Genomic DNA, 15,138 nt, shown 5'->3' on the forward strand with positions numbered 1-15,138 from the left:
CAAGAGCATACAGGTCACAGTGGTGGGTAGTATATGGGGCTTTGGTGACAAAACGGATGGCACTGTGATAGACAACATCCAATTTGCTGAGTAGAGTGTTGGAGGCTATTTTGTAAATGACATCGCCGAAGTCAAGGATCGGTAGGATAGTCAGTTTTACGAGGGCATGTTTGGCAGCATGAGTGAAGGAGGCTTTGTTGCGAAATAGGAAGCCGATTCTAGATTTAACTTTGGATTGGAGATTCTTAATGTGAGTCTGGAAGGAGAGTTTACAGTCTAACCAGACACCTAGGTATTTGTAGTTGTCCACATACTCTAGGTCAGACCCGTCGAGAGTAGTGATTCTAGTCGGGTGGGCGGGTGCCAGCAGCATTCGATTGAAGAGCATGCATTTAGTTTTACTAGTGTTTAAGAGCAGTTGGAGGCTACTGAAGGAGTGTTGTATGGCATTGAAGCTCGTTTGGAGGTTTGTTAACACAGTGTCCAATGAAGGGCCAGATGTATACAAAATGGTGTCGTCTGCGTAGAGGTGGATCTGAGAGTCACCAGCAGAAAGAGCGACATCATTGATATACACGGAGAAAAGAGTCGACCCAAGAATTGAACCCTGTGGCACCCCCATAGAGACTGCCATAGGTCCAGACAACAGGCCCTCCGATTTGACACATTGAACTCTATCTGAGAAGTAGTTGATGAACCAGGCGAGGCAGTCATTTGAGAAACCAAGGCTATTTAGTCTGCCAATAAGAATGCTGTGGTTGACAGAGTCGAAAGCCTTGGCCAGGTCGATGAAGACGGCTGCACAGTACTCGCTATTATCAATTGCGGTTATAATATCGTTTAGGACCTTGAGCGTGGCTGAGGTGCATCCATGACCAGCTCGGAAACCGGATTGCATAGCGGAGAAGGTACGGTGGGATTCGAAATGGTCGGTGATCTGTTTGTTAACTTGGCTTTCAAAAACTTTCGAAAGGCAGGGCAGGATGGATATAGGTCTGTAACAGTTGTCTGTAATCTATCATCAGTATTGTAAGACATGTAGCGTAGCAATTAAGCCCACGTAGCCATTAAGCCGACTTCAATCTTTGGGGTCATAGAAAAATATAAAACAATTATGCGGTTACATTTTTCAACCAATTCATCTGGTTGTTATATCCATAACCGTTTTTTTATTTTAAGCCAATCAGATGTTTTATTATTAGGTTATTAACAATTGTGTAAATTCCCACTAGTGGCCAATTTCAAAGCTGCAGATAAACACTTTTTTCAGATATTTTTTGTATCTTCTCAGATAAATGATCATACTTTATTGTCACGGTTTCGGCCGAGGCTGCCTCTCTCCCTTGCTCGGGCAGGCTTCGGCGTTCGTCGTCTCCGGAATACTAGCTGCCACCGTTGCATGTTTCTATGTTCGTTTGCTTTTGTCTGATTGTTGTACACCTGTTATCGTTTAGTGTAATTAGTGTCCTTTAAGTTCTCGTTGTGGTTGTCTAGTGTTGTGTGTGATTGTTTTACTGTCGTGCCGGTAGGCTGTATTTCCACTGTTTGCTCGGTTGAGCATTTTCTCCATTTGTTTGGAGTGTTTTGCGCACCTGTTTGTGCGCCCGTTGTTATTCGCCTACGTGCGGAGTTTTGCCTCAGGGCATTTATTCGTGATTGTTTTGTTGTGCTCTACTAAAGTCTTTTGGACTAACGTTCTGCGTCCTGCGCCTGATTCCACCACCACACCCACCTACATCTACCTTGACAGAATCACACACCCTACTCGATGGAATCAGCAGGAGCCGCAGCAGCACAGGCGACGTTGGAGGACAGGGTCCGTGAGCAGAATGACCAGATCCTGCGGATGGGGTCCGCACTGCAGGAGGTGATCACCACCATCCGAGGCTGGGAGACCCGAGGGACTCCTCCACCGCCATCCTCCCTGCCCGCACCATCGGCCACTCAGCCCATTCCCGCTCCGGAACCCCGAGGAGTTCGACTCTCGCTCCCGAGGGCCTACGATGGGACCGCAGCCGGGTGTCAGGGATTCCTTCTCCAGGTGGAGCTTTACCTGGCCACCGTGCACCCGGCGCCCTCGGGACACGAGAGTGTGTCCGCCTGATCTCCTGCCTTTCCGGGAAGGCGTTGGAATGGGCCAACGCAGAGTGGAGGAGGATCGACGCTAACACCATCACCTACGACGAAGTTCTCCCGCCGCTTCAGGGCGGTGTTTGACCATCCCCGGAGGGGAAAGCGGCGGGGGAGCTGCTCTGGTCGGCCTCCGGCAGGGGAAGAGGAGTGCCCAGGAGTTCGCCGGAGTTCCGTACCCTAGCGGCGGATGCAGGGTGGAATGAGCGGGCTCTCATCGATCACTACAGATGTAGTCTACGCGAGGACGTCCGTAGGGAGCTGTCCTGTAGGGACACCAGCCTCTCGTTCGACCAGTTGGTCGACATGTCCATCAGGCTGGATACCCTGCTAGCTTCCCGCGGACGCCCGAGGGGGTCCGTCCATTTCACCCTCCAGCGCCTCCGAGCCGTGCCCCATGGAGCTCGGGGCGCTGGCGCTAGAGAGAGGAGGGGGTCGGCTTACGAGGGGGTCCATCTCCTGCACCAACTGTGGTCGGGGAGGACACACCGCGGCTAGGTGCTGGGGATGGCCTCCTCGGGGAGAGAACGACAGGTCCCGCACTGGGGAGGCCTTCCAGGTGAGTAGGCGCCCACATTTCTGTATATCTGTGCGTTTTCCACAGGTAGCACCTCATTCCCAGCATAAGGCGCTGGTAGATTCAGGCGCGGCTGGGAATTTTGTTGATAAAAAGTTTTGTTTAGCCTTAGGGATTCCCCTTCTCCCTGTGGACGTTCCCTTCCCCGTTCATGCCCTAGATAGCCGTCCGTTGGGTGCGGGCTTGATCAGGGAGGTCACTGCGCCACTTAGGATGTGTGCGCAGGGGGGTCATCAGGAGATGATCCAGCTATTTCTGATCGACTCGCCTGCGTATCCGGTGGTGCTGGGCATGCCCTGGTTGAGTACCCATAACCCATCGATTTCGTGGCAGGAGAGGGCTCTGATGGAGTGGTCTGCCCAGTGTGTGGGTCGATGTTTAGGCGTTTCCATAGGGGCTACCTCGGTGGAGTCCAAACCAGGTGCCCGCATTGCACGTTCCCCCTGAGTATGGGGATTTGGCTATTGTGTTCAGTAAGTCGAGGGCGACGCAGTTGCCTCCCCATAGGCAGGGAGATTGTGCGATAGACCTCCAGGCAGGAGCTGCGCTCCCACGGAGCCATGTGTATCCTATGTCTCAGGAGGAGAAGAGAGCTATGGAGACGTACATAGACAAATCTCTGAGACAGGGATACATACGGCCTTCCACTTCCCCTGCGTCCTCGAGTTTCTTTTTTGTGAAGAAAAAGGATGGAGGATTACGCCCGTGCATTGATTACCGTGGTCTCAATCAGATCACGGTGAAGTACAGTTATCCACTCCCGCTGATTGCGACCATGACGGAGTCATTGCACAGGGCGCGTTTCTTCACTAAATTAGATCTCAGGAGCGCGTACAACTTGGTGCGCATTAGGGGGGCGATGAATGGAAGACAGCCTTTAGTACCACCTCGGGCCATTACGAGTATCTTGTCATGCCATACGGGTTGATGAACGCTCCTTCAGTTTTCCAATCATTCGTGGATGAGATCTTCAGGGACATGCAGGGGCAGGGGGGTGGTCGTGTACATCGATGACATTCTCGTGTACTCGCCTACCCGAGTCGAGCATGTGGCCCTGGTGCGCCGAGTGTTGCGGAGACTGTTGGAGCACGACCTGTATGTCAAGGCAGAGAAGTGTCTGTTCTTCCAGGAGTCGGTCTCCTTTTTGGGTTATCAGTTGTCTGCGTCAGGGGTGAAGATGGAGGTAGACCGGGTGTCAGCCGTGCGTAATTGGCAAACGCCAACTACTGTGAAGGAGGTGCAGCAGTTTTTGGGGTTTGCGATTATTACCGGAGGTTTATCCGGGGGTTTTGGACAGGTGGCAGCTCCCATAACGTCTCTTTTGAAGGGGGGTCGGTGCGTCTGCAGTGGTCAGCCGAGGCGGACAGGGCGTTTGGGAGGCTGAAGGACCTGTTTACCTCGGCTCCGGTGCTGGCGCATCCGGATCCTCTTTGCCATTTCAGGTAGAGGTGGACGCGTCAGAGGCCGGTATAGGAGCCGTGCTGTCGCAACGGTCCGGCGCGCCACCTAAGCTCCGCCCCTGTGCTTTTTATTCCAAGAAGCTCAGTCCGGGCGGAGCGAAACTATGACGTGGGGGACAGGGAGTTGTTAGCCGTGGTACAGGCCCTAAAGGTGTGGAGGCACTGGCTTGAGGGGGGCTCAACACCCTTTCCTCATTTTGACGGACCACCGTAACCTAGAGTACATCCGGGCAGCGAGGAGGCTGAACCCTCGCCAGGCGAGGTGGAATATGTTTTTGACCCGTTTCACATTTAAGATCACGTACATCCCTGGGTCACAGAACGGTAAGGCAGACGCACTGTCTCGGCGGTATGACACGGAGGAGAGGTCCGTGGAGCCCACTCCCATACTGCCGGAGTCTTGTCTGGTGGCACCGGTAGTGTGGGAGGTCGATGCTGAACTCGAGCGGGCGTTACGCACCGACCCTAGTCCACCTCAATGCCCGGAGGGTCGGAAGTACGTTCCGCTCGAGGTTCGGGATCGTTTGATCTATTGGGCTCACACGTCACCCTCCTCTGGACACCCTGGTATCGGCCGGACAGTGCACTGTCTTAGTACCAAGTACTGGTGGCCCACGTTGGCGAGGGATGTGAGGGTTTATGTTTCCTCCTGCTCTGTGTGCGCCCAGTGTAAGGCGCCTAGACATCTGCCTAGGGGTAAGTTACTACCCCTGCCCGTTCCACAGCGACCATGGTCTCACCTCTCGGTGGATTTCCTCACAGACCTTCCTCCTTCACAGGGGAATACCGCTATACTGGTCGTTGTGGACCGGTTTTCTAAGGCCTGTCGTTTGCTCCCTATGCCGGGCCTTCCTACTGCCCTGCAAACCGCCGAAGCACTATTCACCCATGTGTTCCGGCACTACGGGGTACCCGAGGATATTGTGTCTGATCGAGGTCCCCAATTTACCTCCAGAGTCTGGAGAGCTTTTATGGAGCGGTTGGGGGTCTCGGTGAGCCTCACCTCGGGTTACCACCCGGAGAGTAATGGGCAGGTGGAACGCGTGAACCAGGATGTGGGTAGGTTTCTTAGAACATACTGCCAGGACCGGCCGGAGGAGTGGGCAGGTACGTTCCCTGGGCCGAGATGGCCCAGAATTCCCTACGCCATTCCTCCACTAACCTAACCCCCTTTTCAATGTGTGTTAGGTTACCAGCCGGTTCTGGCACTTTGGCAGCAGAGCCAGATCGAGGCTCCTGCGGTGGATGAGTGGGCGCGGCGCTCGGAGGAGACATGGAACGCTGCACACGTCCACCTGCAGCGGGCCCTCCGACGTCATAAGGCGAGCGCCGATCTCCACCGCAGTGAGGGACCGGTGTACGCACCTGGTGATCGAGTCTGGCTCTCTACCAGAAACCTGCCCCTCCGCCTGCCCTGTCAGAAACTGGGTCGGCGGTTTGTAGGGCCATTTAAAGTCCTGAGAAGGTTGAACGAGGTGTGTTACAAATTACAACTACCTGTTGAATATAAGTGTATTAACCCCTCGTTCCATGTGTCTCTTCTCAGGCCGGTGGTAGCTGGCCCACTCCAAGAGAGTGAGATCAGGGAGACTCCTCCGCCCCCATTGGACATCGAGGGGGCACCGGCGTACTCCGTACGGTCCATCTTGGATTCGAGACGTCGGATGGGGGGTCTCCAATATCTAGTGGAGTGGGAGGGGTACGGCCCGGAGGAACGGTGCTGGGTGCCGAGGAGAGACATTTTGGACCCGTCTCTCCTGACGGAATTCCATCGGGGGCACCCGACGCACCCTGCTCCGCGTCGTCCCCGAGGCCGGAGTCGGCGCACGTCTGGAGCCGCGCGTCAAGGGGGGGATACTGTCACGGTTTCGGCCGAGGCTGCCTCTCTCCCTTGCTCGGGCAGGCTTCGGCGTTCGTCGTCTCCGGAATACTAGCTGCCACCGTTGCATGTTTCTATGTTCGTTTGCTTTTGTCTGATTGTTGTACACCTGTTATCGTTAAGTGTAATTAGTGTCCTTTAAGTTCTCGTTGTGGTTGTCTAGTGTTGTGTGTGATTGTTTTACTGTCGTGCCGGTAGGCTGTATTTCCACTGTTTGCTCGGTTGAGCATTTTCTCCATTTGTTTGGAGTGTTTTGCGCACCTGTTTGTGCGCCCGTTGTTATTCGCCTACGTGCGGAGTTTTGCCTCAGGGCATTTATTCGTGATTGTTTTGTTGTGCTCTACTAAAGTCTTTTGGACTAACGTTCTGCGTCCTGCGCCTGATTCCACCACCACACCCACCTACATCTACCTTGACATTTATGTACAATTAAAATATTAATGTGCTGATATATGCACAGGATAGCATATTTCATGGGCATTAATTACTATTTCTTACCAATTGAAAATATGGGTTTTTCATGCTAGCTGTCAAGTCACACAATAGCAACATAACTTCGTGAACTACAACAAGATAATAGATTTCAGGCGTTCACAGCTTACATTTTTAAATACATTTTGTCTTAGTTTATTGTTAAATGAACCTTGCATTGTTATACATACAGTTGAAGTCGGAAGTTTACATACACCTTAACCAAATACATTTAAACTCAGTTTTTCACAATTCCTGACATTTAATCCTAGTAAATGTTAGGATCACCACTTTATTTGAAGAATGTGAAATGTCAGAATGATAGTAGAGAGAATTATTTATTTAAGCTTTTATTTCTTTCATCACATTCCCAGTGGGTCAGAAGTTTACATACACTCAATTAGTATTTTGTAGCATTGCCTTTAAATTGTTTAACTTGGGTCAAATGTTTTGGGTTGCCTTCCACAAGCTTCCCACAATAAATTGGGTGAATTTTGGCCCATTCCTCCTGACAGAGCTGGTGTAACTGAGTCAGGTTTGTAAGCCTCCTTGCTCGCACACGCTTTTTCAGTTCTGCCCACACATTTTCTATAGGATTGAGGTCAGGGCTTTGTGATGGCCACTCCAATACTCTTACTTTGTTGTCCTTAAGCCATTTTGCCACAACATTGGAAGTATGCTTGGGGTCATTGTCCATTTGGAAGACCCATTTGCGACCAAGCTTTAACATCCTGACTGATGTCTTGAGATGTTGCTTCAATCAATCCACATAATTTTCCTTCCTCATGATGCCATCTATTTTGTGAAGTGCACCAGTCCCTCCTGCAGCAAAGCACCCCACAGCATGATGCTGCCACCCCCGTGCTTCACGGTTGGGATGGTGTTCTTCGGCTTGCAAGCACCCCCTTTTTCCTCCAAACATAACGATGGTTAGGACCTTGAGCATAACCTTCTGTTTTTGTTTCATCAGACCAGAGGACATTTCTCCAAAATGTAAGATCTTTGTCCCCATGTGCAGTTGCAAACCGTAGTCTGGCTTTTTCATGGCTGTTTTGGAGCGGTGGCTTCTTCCTTGATGAGCGGCCTTTCAGGTTATGTCGATTATAGGACTCGTTTTACTGTGGACATAAATACTTTTGAACCTGTTTCCTCCAGCATCTTAACAAGGTCCTTTGCTGTTGTTCTGGTATTGATTTGCACTTTTCGCACCAAAGTACGTTCATCTCTAGGAGACAGAACGCATCTCCTTCCTGAGCGGTATGACGGCTGTGTGGTCCCATGGTGTTTATACTTGCGTACTATTGTTTGTACAGATGAACGTGGTACCTTCAGGCGTTTGGAAATTGCTCCGAAGGATGAACTAGACTTGTGGAGGTCTACAATTCTTTTTCTGAGGTCTTGGCGGATTTTTCTTTTGATTTACCCATGATGTCAAGCAAAGAGGCACTGAGTGTGAAGGTAGGCCTTGAAATACATCCACAGGTACACCTCCAATTGACTCAAATGATGTCAATTAGCCTATCAGAAGCTTCTAAAGCCATGACATCATTTCCTGGAATTTTCCAAGCTGTTTAAAGGCAGGGTCAACTTAGTGTATGTAGACTTCTGACCCACTGGAATTGTGATACAGTGAATTATAAGTGAAATAATCTGTCTGTAAACAATTGTTGGAAATATAACTTGTGTCATGCACAAAGTAGATGTCCTAACCGACTTGCCAAAACTATAGTTTGTTAACAAGAAATGTGTGGAGTGGTTGAAAAACGAGTTTTAATGACTCCATCCTAAGTACAGTGGGGAAAAAAAGTATTTAGTCAGCCACCAATTGTGCAAGTTCTCCCACTTAAAAAGATTAGAGAGGCCTGTAATTTTCATCATAGGTACACGTCAACTATGACAGACAAATTGAGAAAACAAAATCCAGAAAATCACATTGTAGGATTTTTAATGAATTTATTAGCAAATTATGGTGGAAAATAAGTTTTTGGTCACCTACAAACAAGCAAGATTTCTGGCTCTCACAGACCTGTAACTTCTTCTTTAAGAGGCTCCTCTGTGCTCCACTCGTTACCTGTATTAATGGCACCTGTTTGAACTTGTTATCAGTATAAAAGACACCTGTCCACAACCTCAAACAGTCACACTCCAAACTCCACTATGGCCAAGACCAAAGAGCTGTCAAAGGACACCAGAAACAAATTGTACACCTGCACCAGGCTTGGAAGACTGAATCTGCAATAGGTAAGCAGCTTGGTTTGAAGAAATCAACTGTGGGAGCAATTATTAGGAAATGGAAGACATACAAGACCACTGATAATCTCCCTCGATCTGGGGCTCCACGCAAGATCTCACCCCGTGGGGTCAAAATGATCACAAGAGCGGTGAGCAAAAATCCCAGAACCACACGGGGGGACCTAGTGAATGACCTGCAGAGAGCTGGGACCAAAGTAACAAAGCCTACCATCAGTAACACACTACGCCACCAGGGACTCAAATCCTGCAGTGCCAGACGTGTCCCCCTGCTTAAGCCAGTACATGTCCAGGCCCGTCTGAAGTTTGCTAGAGTGCATTTGGATGATCCAGAAGAGGATTGGGAGAATGTCATATGGTCAGATGAAACCAAAATATAACTTTTTGGTAAAAACTCAACTCGTCGTGTTTGGAGGACAAGGATGCTGAGTTGCATCCAAAGAACACCATACCTACTGTGAAGCATGGGGGTGGAAACATCATGCTTTGGTGCTGTTTTTCTGCAAAGGGACCAGGACGACTGATCCATGTAAAGGAAAGAATGAATGGGGCCATGTATCGTGAGATTTTGAGTGAAAACAAGGGCATCAGCAAGGGCATTGAAGATGAAACGTGGCTGGGTCTTTCAGCATGACAATGATCCCAAACACACCGCCCGGGGAACGAAGGAGTGGCTTCGTAAGAAGCATTTCAAGGTCCTGGAGTGGCCTAGCCAGTCTCCAGATCTCAACCCCATAGAAAATCTTTGGAGGGAGTTGAAAGTCTGTGTTGCCCAGCGACAGCCCCAAAACATCACTGCTCTAGAGGAGATCTGCATGGAGGAATGGGCCAAAATACCAGCAACAGTGTGTGAAAACCTTGTGAAGACTTACAGAAAACGTTTGACCTGTGTCATTGCCAACAAAGGGTATATAACAAAGTATTGAGAAACTTTTGTTATTGACCAAATACTTATTTTCCACCATAATTTGCAAATAAATTCATTAAAAATCCTACAATGTGATTTTCTGGAATTTTTTTCCTCATTTTGTCTGTCATAGTTGACGTGTACCTATGATGAAAACTACAGGCCTCTCTCATCTTTTTAAGTGGGAGAACTTGCACAATTGGTGGCTGACTAAATACTTTTTTCCCCCACTGTATACGTAAACTTCCGACTTCAACTGTAGATGCCATTTTTGTAAATTTGACATTTATCTCAGGTGGGCTTAAAGCAGTGGTCACCAACCTTTTCTGAGTCAAGATCACTTTCTGAGTCAAAATGCAACCCGAGATCTACCGCTCAGACTTTTTTTTTAACATGACTTAAAAAATGTAAGCCTATGCAACATTAACCTATTAAAAACAGTCATGTAGTAATGAGGTTTGTGCTGTAGGCTAAAGGCCCAATACATTATCACCGCATATTGGCTTTCCTTGAATTGCCCTGCCAATGTATTGTTGTTCAGACCATTTTAACCTTTTCATACATACCAACAAACGGGTGTAATCATTCTACAGTGGTCCCTGCAGCGTACGCTCAAACTGGTGTGATTAGAACGCTTATTTAGAACGTCCATTTTCGATTGACGCAACAGTCAGCATTTGAGCTAGCCACACAGTTTTTTCACAGAAACATTTTGCACAAACACAGTCCTTACAAAGTTATGTCCTGAATGAAACCAGATTATTTGTTGGATGCAATGTTCAGACATTCACAGAAGTAGCGACAGCATACACAATCATCCAAATCGAAAAATGTAGGCTACATTAGTCCTAGCGCTAACTGAGGAAAGATTGACTTAACACAAGCGGTCATATTTACATAACTCTCGGCTGTCAGAAACCACAATATGAATTAGCTAATAGCAATTACTATTTATAATTCATCACATCACGGGTGAGTTCACCATTGATCAAAATAATTGAGTAAAACACTTTCTAGAAATCGAAAGTAATCCTACGATGGGTAGTTTGTGCGCTCTGCCATGTTTGATTTTTTGCCTCAACCAAAGATAATAAGTGGAGACAAGATGAGTTTGTCTGTTTGCAGTATGCATGTTTTTTTTTTTGTTTTTTTTATTTCACCTTTATTTAACCAGGTAAACCAGTTGAGAACAAGTTCTCATTTACAACTGCGACCTGGCCAAGATAAAGCAAAGCAGTGCGATAAAAACAACAACACAGAGTTACATATGGGGTAAAACAAAACAAAAATCAAAAAAATACAACAGAAATACAATTAATATACAGTGTGCAAATTTAGCAAGTTATGGAGGTAAGGCAATAAAATAGGCTATAGTGCAAAATAATTACAATTTAGTATTAACACTGGAATGATGTGCAAGAGATGATGTGCAAATAGAGATACTGGGGTACAGATGAGCAAAATAAATAACAATATAGGGATGAGGTAGTTGGGCGGGCTAATTTCAGATGGGCTGTGTACAGGTGCAGTGATCGGTAAGGTGCTCTGACAACTGATGCTTAAAGTTAGTGAGGGAGATAAGTGTCTCCAGCTTCAGAGATTTTTGCAATTTGTTCCAGTCATTGGCAGCAGAGAACTGGAAGGAATTGCGGCCAAAGGAGGTGTTGGCTTTGGGGATGACCAGTGAGATATACCCGCTGGAGCGCAGACTACGGGTGGGTGTTGCTATGGTGACCAATGAGCTAAGATAAGGCGGGGATTTGCCTAGCAGTGATTTATAGATGGCCTGGAGCCAGTGGGTTTGGCGACGAATATGTAGTGAGGACCAGCCAACAAGAGCGTACAGGTCACAGTGGTGGGTATTATATGGGGCTTTGGAGACAAAACGGATGGCACTGTGATAGACAACATCCAATTTGCTGAGTAGAGTGTTGGAGGCTATTTTGTAAATGACATCGCCGAAGTCAAGGATCGGTAGGATAGTCAGTTTTACGAGGGCATGTTTGGCAGCATGAGTGAAGGAGGCTTTGTTGCGAAATAGGAAACCGATTCTAGATTTAACTTTGGATTGGAGATTCTTAATGTGAGTCTGGAAGGAGAGTTTACAGTCTAACCAGACACCTAGATATTTGTAGTTGTCCACGTACTCTAGGTCAGACCCGTCTAGAGTAGTGATTCTAGTCGGGTGGGCGGGTGCAAGCAGCGTTCGGTTGAAGAGGATGCATTTTGTTTTACTAGTGTTTAAGAGCAGTTGGAGGCTACTGAAGGAGTGTTGTATGGAATTGAAGCTCGTTTGGAGGTTTGTTAACACAGTGTCCAATGAAGGGCCAGATGTATACAAAATGGTGTCGTCTGCGTAGAGGTGGATCTGAGAGTCACCAGCAGCAAGAGCGACGTCATTGATATACACAGAGAAAAGAGTTGGCCCAAGAATTGAACCCTGTGGCACCCCCATAGAGACTGCCATAGGTCCAGACAACAGGCCCTCCGATTTGACACATTGAACTCTATCTGAGAAGTAGTTGGTGAACCAGGCGAGGCAGTCAATTGAGAAACCAAGGCTATTTAGTCTGCCAATAAGAATGCGGTGGTTGACAGAGTCGAAAGCCTTGGCCAGGTCAATGAAAACGGCTGCACAGTACTGTCTATTATCGATCGCGGTTATAATATCATTTAGGACCTTGAGCGTGGCTGAAGTGCACCCATGACCAGCTCGGAAACCGGATTGCATAGCGGAGAAGGTACGGTGGGATTCGAAATGGTTGGTGATCTGTTTGTTGACTTGGCTTTCAAAAACTTTTGAAAGGCAGGGCAGGATGGATATGGGTCTGTAACAGTTTGGATCTAGAGTGTCACCCCCTTTGAAGAGGGGGGATGACCGCGGCAGCTTTCCAATCTCTGGGGATCTCAGACGTTACGAAAGAGAGGTTGAACAGGCTAGTAATAGGGGTTGCGACAATTTCGGCGGCTAGTTTTAGAAAGAAAGGGTCCAGATTGTCTAGTCCAGATGATTTGTAGGGGTCCAGATTTTGCAGCTCTTTTAGAACATCAGCTGTCTGGATTTGTGTGAAGGAGAAGCGGGGGGCATGGGCAAGTTGCAGCGGAGGGTGCAGAGCTGGTGGCCGGGGTAGTGGTAGCCAGGTGGAAAGCATGGCCAGCCGTAGCAAAATGCTTGTTGAAATTCTCGATTATTGTAGATTTATCGGTGGTGATAGTGTTTCCTAGCCTCAGTGCAGTGGGCAGCTGGGAGGAAGTGCTCTTATTTTCCATGGACTTTACAGTGTCCCAAAACTTTTTGGAGTTAGTGCTACAGGATGCAAATTTCTGTTTGAAAAAGTTAGCCTTTGCTTTCCTAACTGCTTGTGTATATTGGTTCCTAACTTCCCTGAAAAGTTGCATATCACGGGGGCTATTTGATGCTAATGCAGTACGCCACAGGATGTTTTTGTGCTGGTCAAGGGCAGTCAAGTCTGAGGAGAACCAGGGGCTATATCTGTTCTTAGTTCTGTATTTTTGAATGGGGCATGTCTATTTAAGATTGAGAGGAAATTACTTTTAAAGAACAACCAGGCATCCTCTACTGACGGAATGAGATCTATATCCATCCAGGATACCTGGGCCAGGTCAATTAGGAAGGCCTGCTCGCTGAAGTGTTTTTGGGAGCGTTTGACAGTGATGAGGGGTGGTCGTTTGACCGCGGACCCGCTACGGACGCAGGCAATAAGGCAGTGATCGCTGAGATCCTGGTTGAAGACAGCGGAGGTGTATTTAGAGGGTAAGTTAGTCAGGATGATATCTATGAGGGTACCCATGTTTACGGATTTAGGGTTGTACCTGGTAGGTTCGTTGATAATTTGCGTGAGGTTGAGGGCATCTAGCTTGGATTGTAGGATGGCTGGGGTATTAAGCATATCCCAATTTAGGTCACCAAGCAGTACGAACTCTGAGGATAGATGGGGGCAATCAATTCACATATGGTGTCCAGGGCACAGCTGGGGGCTGAGGGGGGTCTGTGCAAGCGGCAACAGTGAGAGATTTATTTCTGGAAAGGTGGATTTTTAGAAGTAAAAGCTCAAACTGTTTGGGCACAGACCTGGATAGTATGATGGAGCTCTGCAGGCTATCTCTACAGTAGATTGCAACTCCACCCCCTTTGGCAGTTCTATCTAGACGGAAAATGTTATAGTTGGGGATGGAAATTTCAGAATTTTTGGTGGCCTTCCTAAGCCAGGATTCAGACACTGCTAGAACATCAGGGTTGGCGGAGTGTGCTAACGCAGTGAATAACTCAAACTTAGGAAGGAGGCTTCTGATATTTATGTGCAGAAAACCAAGACTTTTACGGTTACAGAAGTCAACAAATGATAGCTCCTGGGGAGTAGGAGTGATACTGGGGGGCTGCAGGGCCTGGGTTAGCCTCTACATCACCAGAGGAACAGAGGAGGACTAGAATAAGGATACGACTAAAGGCTTTAAGAACTGGTCTTCTAGTGCGTTGGGTACATAGAATAAAGGGGACAGTTCTCCGGGCGTTGTAGAAAAGATTCAGGGCATTATGTACAGAAAAGGATATGGAAGGATATGAGTACAGTTCAGGTAATCCTAAGTGTTGGGTAACAATGAAAGAGATAGCGTCATTGGAGGCATCGATTGAGCCGGTCTCGGCGTGTATAGGGGGGAGGAACAAAGGAACTATATGAGACAGTTTGAGAGGGACTAGGGGTTCTACATTGAAATTGTATAATAAGAACTAACCCAAACAGCAATAGGCAAGGCATAATTGACATGGGAGAGAGGCATAAAGCAGTCACGTGTTATTAGAGAGAGCTAAGACACAACTGGAAATAGCGATAACGTTTGGGCTAAGACTAAACAGAATAAACAGGACAGAGTACCGTGTAAAGGAACAGTCCAGCAGGCATCAGCTGTGCAGCTGAGTGATCGTAAGGTCCAGTGAACAGCAATATGTGAGTCCGAGAGCAGTTCAAATTGGTGCTTCAGCACAGCTAGCAGGGAGCTAGCAGGCTAGCTCAAGGCTAACTGGTGCTTGCTATATGACAATGGTAATGGTAATCAGCCAACAACAGGTTGCAGCTAGCTAGCTGGTTGTGATGATCCGGCGCTAGGGTCCAGTGATTCCGGCAGAAAGTCCAATAAGCTATGGGTCGATAGCACGCTGGGTCGATAGCACGCTGTGCAGACTGGCCGACGAATTGTCCAGGCTAGCTAGAGCTGGCTGGTGGATAGTGTAGGCCACGGACAGTGGTGAAGACGCTAACGGTGACTAATAGCAGGTAGCCAATTCAGATTGCGGCTACACACGTTTCAGCTTACGGTTCTTGATGAAAGTTATAAAGAAATAATAGAATCCTTTCCACGTTGGGTGAGGCGGGTTGCAGGAGAGTATATTTAGTTAAAGAATGAAAGTAAAAAATTGAGAAATATAGACAAAAAAACAAGAAAC

At 47.9% G+C, this 15,138-nt stretch overlaps 1 protein-coding gene across 1 annotated transcript in view; it reads left to right on the plus strand.

Moving 5' to 3' along the window:
* Positions 1-15,138, plus strand: part of LOC121572897 (succinate dehydrogenase assembly factor 3, mitochondrial) — a 42,244-nt gene that overhangs the window by 1,562 nt on the left and 25,544 nt on the right. The gene's annotated exons all lie outside the window — the stretch shown is intronic.

Source organism: Coregonus clupeaformis, chromosome 8 (assembly GCF_020615455.1).
Source record: "Coregonus clupeaformis isolate EN_2021a chromosome 8, ASM2061545v1, whole genome shotgun sequence".
In the NCBI taxonomy this organism is placed as follows: Eukaryota; Metazoa; Chordata; class Actinopteri; order Salmoniformes; family Salmonidae; genus Coregonus; species Coregonus clupeaformis.